This window comes from Vulpes vulpes, chromosome 6 (assembly GCF_048418805.1).
Source record: "Vulpes vulpes isolate BD-2025 chromosome 6, VulVul3, whole genome shotgun sequence".
NCBI lineage: Eukaryota > Metazoa > Chordata > Mammalia > Carnivora > Canidae > Vulpes > Vulpes vulpes.
The window spans coordinates 3,347,700-3,355,376 of NC_132785.1; positions in this window are offsets into that span (position 1 = coordinate 3,347,700).

Consider the following 7,677-nt stretch of genomic DNA (forward strand, 5'->3'; position numbering starts at 1 on the left):
AAAAGAATTTATCTTGCAAGAACCAGTAACAAAGAGTTCACCAACCAGCAACAGTCTGTAGACTCCACTTTGAATATTAATCTGAATGGCCCTTGTAAAACACGCGCATGCTGAAGAATGTAAGAGAGACCTCTAAGACAATCCAAGGGCTTGCCACATTTTTTAGGATTCCAAAATTCTGGGGATGCAGGAAGTATCACCTTTAATGTAAAGAACAACTTGTTGTACCTCTCACCTCCTGCCACTAGGAGAGATACTCATCACTTAGTGGACCTCTTTGGATTTTGAAGACATATACTGTCTTTGGGAATATATCCCCAACCCACTTATCAGGTGACTTAGCTTCCATTTGCAAGCAGGTACCAAAATAAGAGACATCTCTAGATCAAATCCGAGCTGCAATGCAAGCCGCTAACTGCTTGAGTTGTATAATCCAGCAGATCCAATGGTATGAGAGGTATTTGTGGTGAATAAGTGATAGAGTCTCCAGTGAGCCCCAATAGGAGGTATACCCCTAAGGTTCTAGAGCAGGGCAAACTTCTGCAACAGAGAGTGAGACTCTATTTGAAAAATCAGCTATATGTGCATGGAGACAGCGTGCCTGAGCAATAGGGGTAGCCCATCATGGACTGATTATTATTCTCTGAGTGATAAAAATCTGTCCACGCCAATCCATTATGCAATGGATACGGTACATTAGGGATCAAGCATGCAGGGACTAGGAAGTCATGAGTAAATGGGAACAAATGATCTAAACTCTTATATCCCCAACCTCTCTTGCACGACTTCTCTCCCAGTTCAGTCCTTTTGGCCTGAGGGTTTTCTCTAAGAGCAATGATATAGAAGGAAAGACCTTGGACCTAGTTTACATATGGGTCGGTACAAGATGGAAGTACCATAAAAAATGCACTGCTGGTGCCCACAGTACAGTGATGGTGGGGAATCCTCCCTTGGGAAGATTTGTGAGCAATGCACGTGTTGTTTTATCTCTTAGGAGGAAGAAGTGGCCTGAGATAGGGATGTGAATATGCAAGAATTTCTAGGCAGAGATTATTGATTCAGGACCTGGAAAAAAAATGATCGGAATACTGGGGACAGATTGGTCTGGAATACAAAATTTGAATGGATCTATAGGAGTGAGAATATCTCTATGTCTCATATTAATTCCCAAAGAGAACATTCTCAGGCATCAGGTGAATGAGATGTCTTGTGCCATCAGCGCCAAGATCCTATGAATAGAGAGGTCATGGTGGAAGTGATGAAAGTATTGCATGGGCCAGAAAACACAGACTCCTACTAATTCTGATCCAGCTAGATCAACGGCCATTGCTGTATTCCCAGCTGGCCACTTGCAGATACTAAAACTGAGCCTTTCATCTGCCGTTACTCTTTGAGAAGACCAGTCAGCCCCTTGATGGCAGGTGGATTGCTTTGGACCAGTTCTACCTTGGAGGAGGCAGCGACGCATCCTTATCAAACGGGCACCTACTCTAGTCATGAATTTTCCTTCCTTGTCCTCAGTGCCTCTGCCAGCACCGATATTCAAAAAGTTATAGGAGCCCGATATATTGACGTGGTTTCTCTCGCAATAATGACCCAGCCCAAAGAATATATTTTATGACAAAAGAGGGGAAACAACAAACACATGGCTATGGGCCCCTGTGGCCTTAACCATGTAATCCATCCACGTTAGCTAGACCTTGTTGCGTAACAAAATACTTGAGGCAGTGCAGAGCTGGGGACTGCCCTCTAACATACGGTATTTGCACTGAACCAGCAGCTGATATATAGAACTGTGTCCCCCAATTACTAGAGTATAAAGGGGCAAGAAATAAAGAGTGGAGGTAGGATGAACCCCTTGTAGTCGACGGATGCCGTTGGTGCTTTGCATAAATCTCCTTTACCTACTCGCACACTCACTCATCCCCCAGCTGCGGTGAGTATTCACCGAGGATTATCCTTCGCCAAATGGGACCTGCCTCATCTACGACAGGTACCCCCTGCCTTCTCCACTGCTGACAGACAGTGGCCAGTGGTAGACTGACATGAGAGTACAAAAGAGTAGAGGAGAAAGAGATGAATATTATCAACTATGGCCTTAAGATTATCTTCATCAGCAGGGACTTGACTTTGTTGCATTAACCTACTTGCCTTAAGTGTTTTCAGGGAGGGCGGCTGGATATCATCTTGAACAGGACTCTGTGATGAGATGAACTGATTCTTTCCCCCTCGAGGAAGAAGGGAAGGAATGATCTACTCACAAAAATTGATGCTTCTATCGTAGCATAGGGGTGAATATATGGGAAGCACGAATGAAAGCGAGTGGTGAAAAAGGTGCATTCATCAAGCGCTATACTCAGATGCTTTTGGCTTTGCCAGCTTCAGGGCCATTAGCCACTTGTTTTGTCCCAGCCAACACTGTGACAGCCAACACCTTTGGGCAACAGACTTCACATTAGCGCAACTTGATGGTTAGCTCGCCTTTTAACCAAACAATATCGCATCTTGCCTTCTGTCCTGGAGTTTTCTGTTCATAAAAGACATATGAGATGCTGCAGGATCTATCACGCCTATACACGAACAGCCCTGAAATGTGTGGATTCAATGTCCATGAGGAAAATTTTTGACAAGAGGATCTAGCAGATAAAAATTCTCTGTCTTCTTCTCAGAAGTCTGTTCTGGGATTAGGGTCATTTATATTACCTCTTAAAGATGCTCCCATGAGACTGAGCAATTAATTGCATTCCATATTGCAAGTGATGGCAAGTTCATAGAAGAAACAGTAAAGTGAATATACCTATAAAAAAATGGTCGCAGGGACACCTGGGTGGCTCAGTGGTTGAGCATCTGCCTTTGGCTCAAGGCGTGATCCCGGGGTCTGGGGGATCAAGTCCCACATCGGGCTTCCTGCATGCAGCCTGCTTCTCCCTCTGCCTGTGTCTTTGCCTCTCTCTCTCCTTGTGTCTCTCATGAGTAAATAGATAAAATCTTTAAAAATAAATAAATAAATAAATAAATAAATAAATAAATAAATATCGCAAAGGATGAATAACAACACAAAGATTGTTTCTCCTCATTAATTTTATTTTTACACAATAAATCTAGGTTTGTACAATTGTTACTATGTATGGTGCTTAATAATAATAAAAAGGATATTATTTGTAATTTAAAAATGTATACAATCACAGTTGTGAAGTCCTTACATTATACATAAAGTTGCATATCAATTCATCAGAGATGCATAGTATAATCAATCACTATAGCAGCCAACCTCCAAAAGAATGAAAGAAGATATAACTGAAAAGCAAATATGCTAATTAAAAGGCAGTACGAGTCGGCTGGATAAAAAAAGCAAAACGTAATGATATGCTATTGACAAGAGATTTACTTTAAATACAAAGACACGACTAAGTTAAAGTCATGGACATAAATATGTTAAATAACCAGTACTATGTTAAATAACAGTGGTGAGAGTGGACACCCCTGCCTTGTTCCTGACCGTAGAGGAAAAGCTCTCAGTTTTTCCCCATTGAGGAGGATATTAGCTGTGAGTTTTTTGTGTTTGGCCTTAGGTTGAGGTATACTCCCTCTAAATCTACTTTGCTGAGGGTTTTTATCATGAATGGATATTGTACTTTGTCAAATGCTTTTTTTTATTTTTGCATTTTTTGAAAGGATCATATGGTTCTTATCCTTTCTTAGATTAATGTGGTGTATCGGGATCCCTGGGTGGCGCAGCGGTTTGGCGCCTGCCTTTGGCCCAGGGCGCGATCCTGGAGACCCGGGATCGAATCCCACGTCAGGCTCCTGGTGCATGGAGCCTGCTTCTCCCTCTGTCTCTGCCTCTCTCTCTCTCTCTCTCTCTCTCTCTCTCTCTGATGACTATCATGAATAAATAAAAATTTAAAAAAAAATGTGGTGTATCAAGTTGACTGATTTGTGAATATTGAACCACCCTTGAAGCCCAGGAAAAAATCCCACTTGGTCATGGTGAATGATTCTTTTAATGTACTGTTGGATTCAGTTTGCTGGTATTTTACTGAGAATTTTTATATCTCAGGGATGTGTTCATCAGGGATATGGACCTGTAGTTCTCTTTTTTAGTGGAGTCTTTATTTGCTTTTGGCATCAGGGTAATGCTGACCTCATAGAATGAATTTGGAAGGTTTCTCTCCATTTCTGTTTTTTGGAATAGTTTGAGAAGAATATGTATTAACTCTTCTTTAAATGTTTGGTAGAATTCACCTGTGAAGCCATATGGCCCTGGACTTTTGCATGTTGAGAGGATTTTTTTTTATTATTGATTCAATTTCTTTGCTGGTTATTGGTCTAAGTTTTTATTTCTTCCTTGAATTGTAAAAACTCTTTATGTGTTGTATAGACAAGTCCCTTATCAGATATATGATTTGCAAACATTTTTCCCATTTTATAAGGTGTCTTTCCACTCTCTTGATTGTGTTTCTTAAAGCACAAAAGTTTAATTTTTATCAAGCCCAATTAATCTATTTTTTGTTCTGTAGCTTGGTTTGTGGTGGCATAGGTAAGAAACCAATCAACGCCTAATGCAAGATCATAGTTTTATCCTGTTTTCCTCTGAGAATTTTGTAGTTTAGCTCTTACACTTAGGTCTTTGATTCATATTGAGCTAATTTTTTGTGTAGAATGCGAGGTAGGGATCCAACTTCATTCTTCTGTATGTGAACACCAGCTGTCAACAGCACCATTTGTGGAAAAGCATGCTTTTTCTGTATTGAATTGTCTTGTTACCCTTGTTGAAAATCAACTGAACAGAAATATAAGAGTTCATTTCAGGACTCTCAATACTGTTCCATTGATCTGTATGTTTATCCTGTGTCAGTACCACACTATCTTGATTACTGTAGTTCTATAATAAGTTTAAAGAAGGAAAGTGTGAGTGTTCCAATTTTGTTCTTTCTTTCAAGAATTCTTTGATGATTCTGAAACTTCATTTACATATGGATAATATTAGATTTACTTGTCAATTTCTGCAAAAAAAGACAGTTGAGACATTAAGAGATTGTTTTGAAATATAGGTCAATTTGGGAAATATTTCCATCTTAACTTTGCCATAGTAAGTCATATGATACATAAACATGAAATGTCTCTCCATTTAATGAGACATCTTTCTTTTCTTTTTTTTTTTTGACTTCTTTATTTTCTTTAAGCAATGTCTTAGAGTTTTTAAATCATAAGTATTACACTTATTTAGGTAAATTTGTTTATGAGTATTTTATTCTTTTTGGTACTATTGCAAATGGACTTGTTTTCCTTATTTTATTTTTAGATCGTTCATTGTTTTTAATGAATTTCCTAGAACTTTGTTTTTTAATATACAAGATCATATCATTTTACTTCTTCCTTTCCAATCTGAATGCCTTTTATTTTATTTTCTTGTCTAACTTCCCAGGTTAGAGCCTTCCATACAATGTTGAATAGAAGTGGTGAGAACAGGGCAGCCCGGGTGGCTCAGTGGTTTAGCGCCAGCTTCGGCCCAGAGTGTGGTCCTGGAGACCCAGGACTGAGTCCCACGTCGGGCTCCCTGCATGGAGCCTGCTTCTCCCTCTGCCTGTGTCTCTGCCTCTCTCTCTCTGTCTCTGTGTCTCTTATTAATAAATAAATAAAATCTTAAAAAAAAAAAAAAAGAAGTGGTGAAGTGGTGAGAACAAACACCATTGTCTTGTTTCTGTTCCTTAGCAGAACACATTCAGTGTTTTACCGATAAGTATAATGTTCTCTGGGGGGACTTTCATAGAAGTATTTATCAGGTTGAGGAATTTTCCTTCTATTCCTAATTTGTTGAGCACTTTTGTCATGAAAGGGTAATAGATTTTAGTCAAATGCTTTTTTTGTATCTATTGAGATAACAGTGTGATAACAGTGTGGTCGTTGTCCTCTATGCTAGTGTGACACAGTATATTATATAAATGAATTTTTAACTGATTTAAAGTTCTATCTTACTAATTTTTTTCATTGATTTTTTTTCTTGATCAGTCCAAGAAGAGCTTTATTGCCTCCATTGTTCTTTTATAAGAACAAAATTTTGGTCACGCTGATTTTTCCTGAATTAATTGGTTGATTCATTTTCTATTTTATTGATTTTCCCTAAATTTATTGTTTCCTTTTAAAAACTTCCTTGGATTAATTTATTCTTATTTAATTCCTTTTGCTTTGTAAGGTGGAAGCTTCAGTAATTTTTTTTAAGATTTTATTTATTTATTTATTTATTTATTTATTTATTTATTTGACACACAGAAAGAGAGAGCACAAATGAGGAGCGGCAGGCAGAGGGAGCAGGAGAAACAGGCTCCCTGCCGAGCAGAGAGCCTGATGTGGGGCTCTATCCCAGTTTCCTGGGATCATGACCTGAGCTGAAGGCAAATGCTTAACCAACTAAGCCACTTAGGGCACCCTAAATAATTTATTTTAAGCTGTAAGCATGTTAGACTACAAATTCCATTCTAGGCACTGATTCAGTTCTGTATCTCACAAATATGGGATGGTTTAACATGTATTTTTATTAACATTCAGTTCAAAATATTTTATTTCCCTTGTTATTTCTCCTTTGGGTCATGGTTTATTTTTAAATGTACTATTTACTCGTTTTACCAATTACTAATAGAGGAATATTCTTACCAGAACAACACTAAACATCACAGAAAAATCGGTGAATCAGACTTCATCTAAGTTAAAATTATCTGCTCATCAAAGGACACTGCTAAAAAAAAAACCTAGGCAATACGTAGACAGAGAGAAAATATTTGTAATGCATATATCTATCGAAAGATCTTTATCCAAAATACATAAGGAACTCCTTCAACTCAATAATAAAAAGACAAACAAACAACACAATCTTTTAAATGGGCAAAATACAAGGAAAAGGCATCCCCTGGAAGAAGATATATGATTGGCCAATAAGCCCATAGAGAAATATTTAGCATCGTTAGACATTAGAGAAGTACAAATTAAAACCACAATGGGAGTAAAAGGTACAGCATAGGGAAGTAGCCAAGGATATTGTAATAGGGTTGTAGGTGACAGATGGTAGTTACTTTTGTAGTGAGCATGGTGTAACCCACAAACTTGTCAAATCATATGTTGTATGCCTTAAACTAACTGAACATTGTGTGCCAACTATACTCACAAAATAAAATAAAAATAAATCACGGTGGCATATTCTACAACAACTGGAGTGGCTAAAATTAAATAAATGGCAACACCGAATGTTGGCAAAGACGTGAAGCAACCATTCATTTACGGGAGGAGTGTGTGGTGTACATACTCTTACACTGGCCCCTTTAATCCCCACCTTCTGGTATTCATTCCCTGTGTGATCCCCCCCCTTGAGTGTGAGTGGGACTTACATTAAAATACAGCAAAGGTAATGGGATGTATATGATTAAATATATTTGATTACATGATTACATTTTATGAGATTGTTGCATTCACCTTGCTGGATGGAATCTCTTGCTCCTTCACTGGCTTTGAGGAAGCAACTGTCCATTTTAAAGAACCCCACATGGTAGGGAACTGTTGGCAGCCTCTCTAGCAGCTGAGGGCGGCCACCAGCTCCCAGCCTGCAAGAAATTGAAGTCCTCGATCACACAACACAAGGAAGTGAATTCTGCCAAAAACCACATGAGTCTGGAATCATGTCCT